Source organism: Physcomitrium patens, chromosome 11, assembly GCF_059467195.1.
Source record: "Physcomitrium patens ecotype Gransden chromosome 11, ASM5946719v1, whole genome shotgun sequence".
NCBI lineage: Eukaryota > Viridiplantae > Streptophyta > Bryopsida > Funariales > Funariaceae > Physcomitrium > Physcomitrium patens.
Window position 1 is genome coordinate 129,252 of NC_143420.1, and position 13,875 is coordinate 143,126.

Below are 13,875 nucleotides of genomic sequence, written 5' to 3' on the forward strand. Positions count from 1 at the left end.
CTTGTCCAAATGTCAAAATTCGGATTGGGGATGTTGCGACGGAGCAACATTTCTTCGTTCAAGATACAACGTCTTATCCGTTGATTTTAGGACAACCTTATATCACGGCAACATGGATGGAAACAAAGGTACTTGACGATGGTTTTGCTTATGCAAGGGTACGGAGCAAAGATGGGAGGAAAGCTGTACAATTTCTAACAGTACCTCCTAACCATGAACGGAATCGAGATAGGTTGAGGGAGAAACCATTGCCAAAGATTGTTGAAGGATTTAAGGATTTTGGGGAGGTACCACTGTAAAGCGAGATTATGGAGGTACAAAAGAAGAGGTACTCTCGCGAGATGAAGGTGCCTTTGATGCGAGTTTTATTGGTATATTGGAGAATGGAAATATTATGTATAAGAAAGTTGATGATTTTAAAAGAAAATAAAGAAAAAGATTATATGATATTGAAGGACAGTTACGCAAGATAGGTACATTGCAAGATGATGAGAGGATTTTGGGTGTTTATGAAGAAAATGGGCTGGAAGATTCATTGGAATTGATTACATCTATTGGGTTAGGGGATAATGATAAGATTGTTGAGATTCATTCGAGAGAGGTTTATACCATGCTTGAATCTTTTCAAGCACCAGAAGTCACAGTAGAGACGAGATATAAAACGGCAGATAAGAAGGTAAAGCCTGTTGCCGGACCATTACCAGAGGATTCTAAAGAACAAATGGGAGAAGCATCAAAAGAAGCAAGTTTAAGAGATCCAATGAGTATTGGACATCAGTTTACTAAAGAGACTTTTGAAGAATTGAAGATTGGTTCTGATGGTTCTTTATTGCCGGAGAAAATTACTTGCTTCAAAAAGATGTTGGCTAAACAAGGTAGATCTATTGCTTTCGAATCTCATGAAATTGGGTGTGTGGATCCGAATATTATAACACCTATGATTATCTTCACTGTACCACATGTACCTTGGAATCTAAGACCGATTCTAGTACCGAGGATTCATTTACCGAAATTGGTGGAACTATTAAAAGAAAAGATAAAGATGAAAATATTAGAACCCTCATTTGTGCCGTATTCTAGTGGATGGTTTACGGTACCTAAGAAGAATGGGTCACTATGGTGTCGTATGGCGTGATTTACTATCTGGGAATACACTGGGTATCTAGCTGTAGAGAGTGTACCTTAAACCTTTATATGATTCTTTTATTGGCTTCCAAAACTCCTTTATTTTTATATAAAACTCCTAATATAACAAAATCCCTTCAAAACATATTTTTCCTTCGAAGGGTTTTCTCGCTCGGAACTTTAGAAAATCATAACTATTGATCGAACCGTTCAGTTTGTTTCAAATTTACAAGATAGGTAAAATTTACCCTTCACTTGTACCACAAAAAAAACCAACTGCAAAATCACTCCCGATCTTCTGGCATCTAAGAAACCCTAGCAGACACTCCAAACCCTAATTTACAAGCACCCGAAAACTATTTTCCTTATATCACAAAAATCTGAACTTCAAATGTCATAAAACTTATGTACAAATTTTACTAACATAAAATTACACGTTCCTTGAAATTTTGAGCCAAAACCTCACAAAATTGCTTAAGATAAAGCTCAAGAGAAAAACACTAATAAATCGGTTTACTTACTACCCTTAGATTGCATGGGCTGACTTCAAAATCCAATAACTCCTTCATCCCAACTTGGAATCCAGTAAACAGTATGTGAAAAGTATAGCTGCAAAAGTGCTCTCTCCATTCGCGGTCGCCGATCCTCAATTGCCATCCGTACGCGTGCGTTATGCTCAAAAGAGTGACAGTAGGTCCAAAACTAACACCTTAACTTTGAGCGCCTATAACTTCTTCATAAAGACCCCAAATGACACAAAACTTGCACCAAAACCTTAACCAAAAATCTAAACCTTCTGACACTAGCCTTCGAAGTTCGAATGGCCTCGAGAAACTAACCCTAATCCCTAATATGGCCTCGGGCAGCCTCCTCAAAGCCCATTGGTCATGATTTTTGACCAATAGGAATGGAGATTTTCATCATTCATCTCCATTCATCTATATTGGTGCCCTAATTACTCCCTTTGCTACCAAAATCCTTCTTCAATCTTTTTTCTTATAAGATTTACATAATGTATGCTCTAAACACCAAATAAAAGAACCAAAATAAGTTTTTAAATGTCACCAATGTCTAACAAAGGTGACTCTAAATATTTAGAAGTTACTATCAACCAAAACCAATCTTAAAAACCACTATCAAAAAGAAATTAAAGTTATAAAAATTCTATAGTAATCTTTTTAAACAACATCTTCTCAAAGTAATAATCAAATTATATCCTACAACCAACTAAAATCTACAAACATGGCTCTTACCATGTTACTTAATAAATTATATATTAAGTACATAATTACATTATTTTTATATAGTAGCCGAACCACAACACGACAACGGTTCATTCAAGATATGCAACCAGTGAATGCAATAATTATGAGGGATGCAGGAATTGGACCTATTGTGGATGAATTTCCTGAGGCATTTGCTGGAAGGGCGATCTATTCAATGGCTCACTTGTATTCAGGTTATGATCAATTTCAACTTGTCGAAGGAAGTAGAGATATGACAACAATGAAGACACCACTTGGATTGAGTAGAATGTGCACTCTTCCTCAAGGCGCGACCAACTCAGTCGCGCATATGATGAATGGGATGAATAAGGTCTTGAGAGATTTTATTCCGGAAAAGACTATGCCTTTTCTGGATGATGTTCTTATAAAAGGGTGCAGAGAAGGAGACAAGGATGAAACTTTAGATACGAGGGGGTGTCGCAAATATGTTGTTGATCATATACAAGATTGTGAAAAGATTTTAACTCGGCTTGGAGAAGTTCATCTTACATTATCGGATATGAAGTCTGTATTTGGAGTACGAGAGGTTGTGATTGTTGGACATTTATGTGGATCTTACGGAAGAAAATCAGATCCGACTAAAGTTGATGCAATTAGAAGGATGAAAGAGGATTGTGATTCTTTAACAAAGGTTCGCAAGTTTTTAGGTGCATGTGTATTTTATCGAATCTGGATCCCTCATTATGCTCACATGGCGGATCCATTATATGAACTGTTACGCAAGGATTACCGATTTAAATGGGAAGAAAGGCATATTCAGGCAATGCAAAGATTGAAGAAATTATTGATGTCACCTCCAATATTGAGGAAGGTTGATTATAAGTGTAATAGACCAGTGATTCTTACTGTGGACGCTAGTCCAATTGCCATGGGATGGGCTGTGGGTCAAGATGATTCAAATGGAAGTAGATTTGTAGTTCGATTTGGGGCTAAAGTTTTAAGTATTCTTCAGCGTGCATATTCGCAAGTTAAAAGAGAACTTTGCGGAGTCGTTTCGGTTATGAAAGCTGAAAAGGACTATTTGATTGAGGCAGTAGTAGTAATTGAAACAGATTGCTTGCCATTGCTTGGAATGATTATTAACTGTTCAATGCCAGATATTGCGATGTTGAGATAGATTGCTTATATTAAGTCACTAAATCCAAAATTTAAGCATATTACTGGGAAAGACAATTTAGTAGCAGACATGCTATCTCGAGCAAGATACGAGAGGGAGGACAAAATGGTTGAAGACATTGATGATGTCGGATTGAAATTCTATTCAATATCAAATCTCAACAGGGAAGACAAGCTATTTCTTAAAGAATCTTATGAAGGAGAATTATTGGATATTGATCATTACTTGAATACCTTGACTAAGCAGGGGAATTGGTCTACAGAAAAATTCAAACAAATAAGAAAAAAAGCATATGGATTTTTACTTCGAGATGGATTCTTATGGAAGAGACCGAAGAAAGGAATTGGGATGCCACAACGAGTGATGGGCAAAAAAGAAGAAAAACTAAAATTATTAAAGGAGTTTCATGATATTTTATGGACAGGGCATAGAGGAATCTAGGCTTCTTTTGCTAAACTCAAGGAACGATATTGGTGGAAAAATATGTATCGAGATGTGCTCTCATTTGTAGAGTCATGTGAAATCTATCAATCGTATTCTAATATCCGACATCGAGATGGTCTTCATCCTACGTATCCTTTGGCTATTCATTTTAAATGGGTTGTTGATTTGGTTATTATGCCAGTTGGATTATGGCAGATGAGATATTTGATTTTAGCTCGTGAAGATTTATCAAATCAAGTAGAAGGAAGAGCATTGAGGACAAAATCTACAGAAGGGATTTGTAGATTTTTGCTTGAAGATGTCATTTGCCATTACGGGTGCGTAGGAAAAATCACTGCAGGTCGTGGAGAATTAAATGCACAAGAAGCTCGTAAATTCTTTGAAAGATGTGGAGTTAAACTATCACTAACTACTGCTTATAATCCAGAAGGGAATGCAAAAAGCGAACGTGGTCACCCACCGATTGTGAAAGCATTAGTTAAAGCTTGTAATGGGAAAGCTAAAGAGTGGCCACGGCTTTTGTCATTTGCATTATGGGCTGATCGAACAACACATAGTTTGGTGACAGGATATATGCCAGTAGAACTTATGACAGGTCAAAAACCAATTATGCCGATTGAAGAAAGGGTACTTACTTGGAGTATGCTACCATGAAAAGATGGATTGATAAGAGAAGAACTTCTGGCTATTAGGATTCGACAATTGGAGCAAAGATCGGAAGATGTGCAAATAGCATTAGAAAGGTTAAAAAGAGCAAGGTTACAAAACATGGTGCGATTCGATAAGCAACATCGATTGAGACCTAAAGCAATCGAAGAAGGTGACTGGATACTTGTTTATGACAATAGTCTGGATAATCAACATAGTACTTTGCAAAAAATTTTAAAACGTTGGTTTGGACCATATGTGGTAACAACAGTTCATGATAATGCAACTTACTCGTTACGGGAGTTAGATGGTACAAAATTGAAAATACCAATTGCAGGGAAGTGAGTAAAAATATTTAAATGAAGACACACGGAGATGAATATGGAAGACCTTAATGAAGGTATAGAGATTCCGCAGTAAGAAGATGAAAGTGATTTGGATAATGAAGGTGACGAAGACGAACTGGACAAAGACGTAGAAGATATATTCTAAATCAAACAGCAATTGGGTAAATTGATGCATACCGGAGGATGCACAGGTTCAGAGGGGGTGGATGTCATGTTGTAACACAAGTATACCATGAAAATATAAAGAAAGAAGACTTTTATTAATATTCTGTTACCTCGAACATTGGGAGCAACGACCAACTCCAGTGCAAATATTGAGAGGCCAGGTTCAATCACCCCATTACAGTCAGCCGGGGCACACTGAAATGCTCTGTTCGATTCCAATAATGGGAGACAGCAAAAAGGGAAAGGACCAATTCAACGACGGGTGAGCGTGGTTCGAAGAGCCAATTGGATCCAATTTCAAGACATCCAATCCGGGTCCTCTTACCCAATATGAGACTTGACTTGATCAGACAATCCAATGCAGACCAATTTCAGGAACAACCAGGTTACTATGGACCTCTTACCCAATATGAGACCTAAATTGGTCGGGCAACTCAATGTGGTCCCAATTACGAGGTTTCGATTTTGTTTTAGGTTGTCCTGTTTTCTGTGCCATTTCAAGGAATGTTGTTTTCAGTAAAAGGATCTCTTAAATGTAAAAATGGAAGAGAAAGCTCTGACGACGAGAGCCAATTTTGGATCCAAGCTCTGACGGCGGGAGCCAATTTCAGATCTAAGACGGAAGATTGAAGAAATTCAGAATTAAGGTTAAGAAATGGGAGGAGAGAAGAAGTTTTGGGGAGTTTTGAAGGATCAAGAGAACTAGCTTCATGCTTTAGGCGGGGAAAAAAGACAGAAAATTGGGTTTTTTTTCTTCATAGGGTTTTGGGAAGTCTGAGGCAATCGTTGTTGAAGTCAGTGTTGTAATGGTGAATCGAGATTTTTAATGAAGTGGGTTTGATTACTCTTGACTGTTTTGTGAAATTGAGTTACATCTATAATAAAGAATTAAAAGGGTGTCTATAGGATTGAGTTTGCGGAGTGAATGAAATTTATTGGGTTAATCTAACGAGACAGTCAGTGGATACAAGATTTTGAATATAAAGCGGTATCGAAGATTAGCAGTTTGGATTGTTCGGGGTTCTCTGTAATGTCTAGAGACCTACCGGCTAGGACAAAAAAGACTTCGACGAGCAGTCGAAGGGCATCCATATAGATTTACGGTGTATTCTTACAGTTGTTTATATTCCAATAGTCAAAAACTGATAGACTGTTTGAAGATTAGCGAATCTCCATACTACCTTCTACAGCGAGACGCTCGGCACGTTCTTGAGCAAGAAAGCACATAATACGACAACGTTACATCGCTTCGCATGTTCTTTATTAGGTCAATTCTTGTCTACTCCACCACCTGCATAACATGTCAACCTGTGTCTAAAATTCTACATACTTCTATGTGTGTTTGTATATATGTGTGTATGTATGGTTCCCAATTGGCAGAGGTCGACAGATTGTATACTAGGCTCAATGAGATGATCAAGGTTGAACAGATGTCATACCATACGATTCTATGATTACACCTGATGTAATCTATTCTAACGTAGTCAGGCCAACATGAGAATCAAGTCCTCTCACTAGAACTCCAATTGATTTCTATAACTCGACTCTGTAGAAAACCATATCTCGGTGAAAAAGTTTCTAGTCTAATATCATGGAGATGGAAAATAATCTTAAAATAGAAAGCATCCACCTGCATGCATGACATGCAATGAAAGAAGATGTTGGATGCTTCTCACACCAAAGACAACAAAGGATGACACAATTTGTAACCTTCAAAATGTGAGTCAGGAAAACTCAGGGTCAGTGTCCTGTCAATGAGGTGCTTGTAGATAGCACGTTGGGTGGGATGTATCAAAGGAGCCACAACGTGAGGGGCAGGAAGAGTGCACGGTTGCACGCATTCAACAATTTCTTTTTGAGTCCATCGAGCTTGCCAATATAAAGGGGTGAGTTCTTAGGATTTTTGATGCTGGATAAGGAATCGTTGATTGAGACGGGGAGCGAGAAATGAGAAGTGAAGCAGTTCAAGCGATCCTATGAGGGTTGAGCTTGAAATCGACATCGTCACTTTGGGCCAGGGGATTGTCACTAGGTTCACCGACACTTTTTCATGCACTCTTCAATAAGTTTCTGCCGTCAAAGAACAAGGACGAGGAGGCATAGCCGATGGTGGACATATATAGATTGACCAGTTGTGGATGTTTGAATTCAAGGTAAAAAAATGGATGAGGGGGAGGATCCATGATTGAACAGAGTGCCCGTTTGTTCACCCAGGCGACAAAACTAAGCATTGCAATCTAGGGCAGTATCACTACATGGGGATGGCATATTTGGACTTTTGGAAGGAAAGCTCTCGGAGAGGCGATGCATACAAGTTTGTGCACAGAGTATTCGAATATTGGTTATATCTGGCTCGATATTAGATGTAATCATGTAAAGTTGGGCAGAATTATCGTCATTTGGATGTATATTTTTTGTATATACGCTAAAGTAGCTTTGGTTGCTGCCTACAATGGCACAAGCAATGACAATGGGAGGTCGGAGCGGAGGAGGTTACGACGAGTCGCCGCGAGCTACAGCAGCGGCGTGCTACGATGAAGCATTTAGATATGAAAGCTTGTCTTACGACGTAGCATCAGCATGTCAAGATTCGAGCCACTTATCGAGGTACTCGAGTTTAGCTGACTCACGTGCAAGATGTGTGACATCCCAAAATTCATCGTCGAGATCAACGGTAGTCAGGTTCAAGCAATATGCAGTGCTGTTGAATCCTCTCTTATCTCCCTTGGAATCACCTTTGCCATTGCGTGGATCAATTCAGGAATGGGAGCAAATGCGGGGTCATTTACAAGTAGATCAATGTCATGAGGGCAACGTGGGATGTTAGAAGCGATGCTACAGCAAGCAGCGTAAGCTCAGGAGCTAGGAAACACAAAAAGATGTCGGTACTGTCGATACATCGACGACATTTGGAACATTTGAACTCGATGCCAACGCTGATGATACTCAACACAGGGTTCAATTGGAATTGGCTACCAAGAGCAGGTCTAGTTGGGATTGGTTGCCAAGAGTAGGTTCAATTGGAATCGACTGCCAAGAGTAGGTTTAGTTGGAATTAGCTACCAAAAGCACGTTCAATTGGAATCAACTCACAAAAGCAAGTCTAGTTGGAATTAGTTGCCAAGAAAAGGTTCAATTGGAATCGACTGCCAAGAGCAAGTCTAGTTGGAATTGGTTGCTAAGAGCAGGTTCAATCAAAATCGGCTGCCAAGAGCTCAATACATGTCTGCTAATTAGAATTGTATGATCGACAATTAAAATTGGCCGCCTTCATTTGCTACTATTGCTTCTTTCTAGGGCCTGGCACGAAGAAACTTTAATAGGTTGGTAAGCATAAAGGAATCGGCCAATGTAACGATAAGGACGATGGTTGGAATTGATGGCAATAAACACGATGGCATGACACGAGAAATGAATGCAGTGTATGGCTATTGGCACTGCAATGCCCAATTGGATGTGAATTACGGAGCAGGGTGGAGGGATGGATGGGAGATAGAGAAATGTCTATCAGAGCGTGAGTCCTTCGTATTTGCTCCACATTTTCTCAGATCGGGTCCTAACGCCTCCTTATCGCACATTTTATAATATGCATTTCAATGTTGGAAGCACAAGTGCTGGTTGTGTCCAACGCTTCAGCAATATGGTTAGGCTTCAACAACAACAACAACATTAGGATCGAAGACGCAAATTACTACAAAGTATGTGAGCCATCCACTCATAATCATATCAGTTACACAAAGCTTCTAGTCCTGCTTCAAATGGTGATGTCCAAAGCTGATGATCTCACAATAGATCAATACCTTGGTTAAGGGTATACAATTTATACTCTTAGTCTTCGAAATAAAAGCTTCTAAAGTCAATTTGTAGGTCCAAAGTATATCCTACAAACAAGCGATGATCTGAATTTTTATTCCTAAACCTAGATATCCTACAGCTAGTCGGAGAGGTAGATGGAATACGTAGAAATATATGAGATCATATGGCTAAAATCAGGTTTAATGAAGAAGCTCGGAACTGTAGTGTCAAAAGTAAAAGACACAAATGAATTATGGGAGAAGTGGTCAACCATACGTGTGACACCCAGTTCAGAGCAGTCCTCTTTTCCTACAGTTCATCTCACTCATCGTTGTCATGGTGGAGATTCAAGTCATGAGAAAAAATAGCTGCTGCAAAGCATTTGTCTTGGATCATCAAAACTGGCCAAAGGAGTAGTCGTAGACTGAGTAAAGTAGGTCGTTTCAATAGTTGTGAACAGTAGGAGATTGAGGTGAATACAGTTGTGAAATACAACTCCCTCGCCATATCACCCTTATATAGCAATAATCTACTTGTTAGATGCCATTTGCACTTCCAATATCAAGACAGAAAATACTTAGAGATGCACTTCAGTTCCCACTGCAGAAGAACAATACCAGTTCAACAATGCCACCACTACACCTCCATTTAAAAAAGTAAGATTTCCGCGTAAAGAATCCATATGTGTTCATTAAAAGAGAGTTTTCACCTTGGGTGCCATGAGTCATAATCAAGAAGTGATCTCTTCGTCTTCCTTCACCCAAACCAACACCCTCATCTACTATCGTTTCTGTAAGGACCCGAACCATTATAAGTAGATAGTTGACAATTATCTCAACTCAAACATTAGCCGAAGTACAAAACTGTGAGCCAAATATACGAGCAGGTAATCATGCTGTGAAAATTATGAATTCATAGATGCGGGTTCATAGAACTCAATATCACCTGCGAGGTTCTATTCGCGACCAGGTTTACACCCAAAACCTGGCACATGCGTCCGCATAAGAGAAAGGCATATCAAGGGCACCGTCCATCCTATACTACCACCGTCTCCTAGATGCCACTCTCATTACCCTTCCCCTTCTACGGGCTCGTCCAAATCCTAGTCGCCTAGTCTTTCGATCGAAGGCTGCCTCAGCCTTCACAGAAGAGCAAGATAATATAGTGCATGTCTCAACGAACATATCATTTAGGTTTGCTTGCAAAGCATGAGGAGAATGAGCAATCGGAGGGCAGTTCGAGGTTGGAAGAGACGGAAGTATAGCCAATGAGATGCAACTGAGGGAAGGGAGTGGAAAAAGACGTTGAGTGAAGAGAAGCAGGGGCTTGCGAGGGAGACAATGGTTGTTTTGTAGAGGCAGCAGGTTTAGGGTTTAGTGGAAAGAGGAAAAAAGTCACCGTTTATGAACGGCAGAGTGGAGAGATTGACATCGCTAGATGAGGGAATTTATCGTCGCTATCATTGTATAAATCAATGAGTGACTACGTGCCTATGTTGTAGGATGTGCAAGCGTAGCATGCAATTTGACGATGGACCTCATTCTTACTGCGGTGATCCACGATGTAGAGACGTCTCGAGATGACGCATTGGGTGGGGTGTACCAGAAGAGCCACAGCTTTTGGGGATAGGATTTAAGGTTGTATGCATTCAACAATTTTTTTTGGAGCCCATCGAGGTCGTCGGTGTCCAAGGGTGAGTTTTTGGGATTTTTGATGGCAAACAAGGAGTCGCGGATTGAGGCGGGGAGTGGACAAGGGAGCTTTTATGTGGAGGCGGAAAGAGAGTAAGTCAAACAGACATGCGAGGATTGAACTTGGGATCGGCATCACTGTTGGGGGTCGAGGGACCTGGTCGCTAGGATTACAAATATTTTTTGATGCATCGTTCAATAATTTTCTGTCATCAAACAACGAGGATGAAGAGGCATAGCCAATGATAGACATGTAGGGGTGCAATCAGTTCCGGATGTTGTGTATGAGAGGGAGGAGCTATGATTGGACGGAGGGTCCATTTACCCATCCGGGTGAGAAAGTTAGGCGTCACAATCCACGACGGTATGACTACTTAGGGACAACATGTAGGGACTTTTGAAAAAGGGACTTCTCAAAGAGGCGATGTATGCAAGTTTGGCTGCATTTAAATATTTGAGTATTGGTTGTATTTGGCTCAGTACTTGGACGCAGTCGTGCAAGCATGGACAGAATAATCATCGTCAAGTGTGATTTTTTATACATTCGTCGGAATAGCTGAGGTGGATGCCTACGGCGGGAGAGGAAGCAATGACGAGAGATTGGAGCACATGGCGTCACGAAGGGTTACTAAGAGCGGGTGCACCGACGAGCTACAATCGGGCTTTCAGGTACGAGGACTTGTCTTACGACGGACCATCAGGATGTGACGATCTAAGCCAGTTGTTGGGGCACTCGAGCTCGACTCATTGGAGTGTAGGATGTGCAACATTGTAGAACTCATTGCCTAGGTCGATCCTAGTCGGGCTCACACAATACCCGCTACCGTTGAGCCCTCTACTGTCTTGGTCAGGGTTGATTGAGAAATGAGTGTGAATGTGGGGTGATTAACAAGCATATCGATGTCTGATTTTGTAGAATCTGTAATGTGACTACAGGCGACGCTACAGTAAGCGACGTAGTCTCGAAGGCAGCACTCATGGATGCATTAGGGATAGGCACCAATGTTGCCTGCAGGAGTACTGCAGAAGTCAAAGATGGAGCTGATATTGACTCCATCAATGATGATCTTGATGGAAGGAGAGCCGGCGCTGCAGCAAGTGGAGAGCGGGCAAAGACATACGAGTGAGCAGCGTGAAGGACTCTCTGGACCTGGACTAGATGAACGAGCTATCTATTGGAGATTGCTTTGGATAAGTAGAGTTATGTACGCATTTAGACTCCATACACAGTTCTCACATGAGAAGAAATATGAAAGTCAAATCTCTAATCAGGGTCGGTAGATCCTAATTAGTATTTCTAAAGCCTAAATTATAAAAAATGAAACACATATTTTTAAAAAATAAAAACATTTATAGAGGTCTTTGGAACACTCTAAGCCTTGGCAAAATTTTACAACAGAAAAAGCTGTGATACATTGAGAGATATTGAGGATCAAAAATCTTTAGGACATCTATGTAACCCTAAATCCTAAACTCTAAACCCTAACCTCTAAATCCTAAACCTTAAATCCTAAACTTAGAATTGTTCACTATGCGAGTGTGCATGCACATATGGGAAGGACTAGGAGTAGGAAGGACGACTTGGAATCACTAGTGCATACTTTGGTATTCCTTCTGCAGGATAGTCTTCCTTGCTAAGGTTATCAAGTACTGATTAACTTTGTGGCTAGTAGCTAATGAGGAAGTGATCAATGCGATATATATATATATATATATATATATATTTATTTTTCCTTCCTTCTTTCTTGCTCACTATTTTTTATTTGGACGTGCTCTATATATTTGGTTTTGTAGGGCAACAAAAAAGGATTTTTGGTGTGAAAGAAGAAAATGGCAACTTCTCCCGAAATGATGTGCTGTTTCTGTCCGGTTTTGTTTTTAAATAGATATTTTGGAGATGGTCACAAATATGAAGTTCGATGAAGAGCCAAATCATGACAAGCTTATTCTACTCTTTGATTCCATCTTGGGTCCTAATCCTACTATGAGACCCATAAACACAGACGGTGTTGAAAAGGTACATTATATGACCTTCTTTTGCTTCATTTTTCTTATTCCGATACTGAGGATTCTTTTTTTGAACTTACTCTTCATTTGATCATCATATTAATAAAGCCTTTTGATTCTAGTATTTCATACAGGTTGGTCAGAAGAGAGGGCAAATGAGATGTTGAAGAAGATAAAGATGACCAACCTAAGAAAAAGATCTAGTTAGGAATGCCTGCAACTCAATGGATTACAACGTTTATAATGCTCGATGGCCAAATAAAGCAGAGGTAAGGTGGTGCAAGCTTTCGTCATTAATATGGTGTGATGTTGCTCAGTTAGGCATCAACTCGGTCATGTGTGTATCGTCAATTTTGACTTTGTTGTCTTGGATGTCAATCAATGATTCTAATTTTTACGACATACGTTTACTTTCAGCAAGCAGCCTGGATTCGGACAGACCCATTTACTGAACTTTCATTCCTATTTTTGTTTTGACATATAGATATCACTACGATACAGTTGATTCTTGGCTTACGGAGCATGTGAAAAAAGGTAATAAATACGGTCTATATATAAACAATGTGGCTTCTTATACAAATCTATGGGCTCTTGTTATGGATACGAGGATAAGATTTATTGCTCAAGTTCATAAGCTGACACATGTATTCGCCGTCCTCGAAAGTATTTGGGTTTATTTAGAAATATATTTTGTATAAGATTTTGCCTGCGATCTCTCAGAAGGTATTACAGGTTTTTTTTTTTTTTTTTTTTTTTTCTGTGTGTTGTTGTTGTTATTGGGATTTTTGTGTTGGTGGAGAATGTCGACTTTTTTTCATTTCTAGGTTTTCAAGTTTTGTATGACACATTTGTTTTATATATTTTGTTGCTTTGTTCGGGTTGTTGGTCCATTTTGTGTATTTGGCTTTGTTTGTATTTTTTTATTTTCTGTTATATAAAATGTGTTGGTTATTTGTGAAGGAGTGCTGCTTCCCTTGGCTCACATGAAATGATGAAAGCTATTGCAGTCTGAGATATGAAGTAGCCAGTAATCTTGAATTGTGGAGTTGAGAATAAGTAGAGGCATGAAAGCAATTGTGAACTGAGCTTCATAATTTGCGAGTGTTGTAAAACTCCTAAACCTTAAAACCTTAAAACCCTAAATAAGGTTTATGTAGTTTAGTCAAAGGTGAAGTTGTGATGTAAGGCGAGGTGAGCTAGACTCCAAGCTCAAATTCCAAGCATTGGAGGTGCTCCTGTGTTGGATCAAA